The following is a 2,525-nucleotide window of genomic DNA, read 5'->3' on the forward strand; positions in this document are numbered from 1 at the left end:
AGGTCCTACCCCAGACCTACTTAATCAAAAACTCTAGGATTGGGGCCCAGAAATCTGTGTTTAACAAGCCCTCCAGGTGATTAGGATACAGCCCAAGTTTGAGAATCATTCTTACGGTAAAAGACAGAGTCATGCCTAAGACTGTGGGGGAAAGGGTGCCGTGGAAGTCCTAAAGCGAATGTGAAGGTTAGAAAGAGCTGTGGGAAGAAAAAGGGAGAAGACTGAGAACATATGGAGACCATGATCCTGCCAGACTCCAGGAACCAAATTCCAGTCCTGGGTGTATAAGGATGGAGTGTGAGATCTAGTAGGTTTTTGACCAAAAAAAGAGGGTAATAGAATTATTACTTATAGGAATAGGAATTATTGGCAATATATATGGACAATGGAAATAACTGATGACAGGAACACATCTTGGCTGGAGGAAAGAGCACTGCTTTTAGAGTCAACATAATCTGGATTACACTCTGCCACTACCAGCCTGGGAGTTCAAGAAATTGACTTAATCTCTCTGAGCCTATTTCCTCAGCAGGGGAACAGAAATACAACAGAGGTGTGGAAATCCCACCCACGTGAAATAGAGCACATGGAAATTCTTAGCACAGAAACTGACACACAGGTGAGAGCTATTACTAATTCATTGGGATATTCGTCAGATTCTGTCGTATTAATAGATGAACCCTATATCATGTTTCCTAATTCTGTTACCCTCTGCTCAGTTTCCTCCAGCCAGGCTGGACTCCACACGCCTTCTCATTTCAGGACCCAACTCAATGGAGAAGCTCCGTAGACATTCTAGATGCTCATGACAGAGAGCAGGGTGCAAAAATGTGAACCCAAGCAAAGCAGTGGCATTTAAAGCCACCCACACTCCACTGGCCAACTCAGGTCATAAGGTCAAGGCTAAAGCCAGTCAAGTGAGCATGTGAACATGGAAAGGAAAACATGGCAAGGGTGGAAAAAGAAAAAATAATTTCAATATATTCTATTATCTATTATAATAACTCTGAGTCATAACAGAGGCGTTAGCCTGGATTGTTTGGGATGAAGCTCTAATTAAAGGCAAAGGCCAGGGGACACTCAAAAGGCAACCTGACCCTCATCAAGATGAGAAAGGCTTTTTCAGATTCTGGAAAGTTAATTACTTTTGCAACATGCATGTTCATTATTTCTGACCACATTGTTGGTGTATTAGTTTCCTAGGACTCCCTTAACACAATCCCATAAACTGGGTGGCTTTAACAAAAAATCAGTCCCTACAATTGTGGAGACTAGACATCCTATCAGCAGGGTTAATTCCTCCTGAGGGCTGAGGGAAGGATCTGTTCTAGGCTTCACTCTTTGGCTTGGAGACGGCCATCTTCATTTTCAGACGGCATCTTCCCTGTGTGCATGACTGTGTCCACATTTCCTTTCTATTAAGGACTTAAGAAAAAGGTCACCTTTCATTAAGGGACCACCTTACTTCAGTATGCCTGCATCTCAACTAATTATAGCTGCACAGTCCCATTTCCAAAAAAGGTTACATTCTGAAGTCCTGGGGGTTGGGCTTCAATATGTGAATTTGGAGGCACATAGGTCAACCCATAAGAGGCAACATTCAAACCTTTAAGATTGAGACCTTCCTTGTTTACAGGCAAGAAATTGGATTGCTACTCTATTCCAGCCTCTCTTCTTGAGAAACGAACACCGAGTAGTGAGTTTTAAACTCTTACAAAATAGAGCCATGAACTGGGTCCCCCGACATGCCAAACTGGGAACTGACATGCCTTACCCACTGGTAAGACTGGTGCACAGGACACTCATCGAAGAGACAAATCCTAGAGAGACTCGAATATCTCTGAGAATTCTTGGTCAAGTCACATTCACTGTGTAAGCTGAATACTTGCCATTTACCCAAACTCCTTCACACCAAAGCCAAACAGATTCTGTGCTGCCTCTGACTAAACATGTACTCAGCTGGTTATCCATCATGAAGAGGCTAGGTAGAGGAGGCCAGCTGGCGGCCGGGCTGTGCGGTCTGTTCCCACTCTCGGCAGTTACAGGAGTCAGCACCCAACAGGTAAGGCCTATGCTTCCGGGCACCACGCATGACCTCACCAGGACAAGGCCTCCTCCCAACACCTGTCTCCCTTCGACCTTTCTTACTTTAGTCAAGGCCACATTCTATCCGGCACTGCAATGAACAATGCCTCTTCCTCTTCCCTGCACTCTCTAGAAAGGTTACTCCTTTCGAAAATGATGTTACCCATGCCAAACCCACCCCCCACACCGCCCATGTTTCCCACACCCACGTTTACCACTCTCTTACCTATCAAGGTTCAACTCGGCAGCTCAGGAAAGGAGAGGTGACTGCTGAATGCGTTCCTGTGTCCCCAGTCAAAGCCATAAGCTGGTTGTGATAGACGTCACTGTAATATTCCCAGCCCGGGCTCAAAGTAGACCTGGAGTACGGACACCGTCTTCTGTCACATTCCTCAACATCACATGGCCCCAGGACTCAGCTGCGGCCAGAATCCCAGGCT

This window comes from Neofelis nebulosa, chromosome 3 (genome assembly GCF_028018385.1).
Source record: "Neofelis nebulosa isolate mNeoNeb1 chromosome 3, mNeoNeb1.pri, whole genome shotgun sequence".
Taxonomy (NCBI): domain Eukaryota; kingdom Metazoa; phylum Chordata; class Mammalia; order Carnivora; family Felidae; genus Neofelis; species Neofelis nebulosa.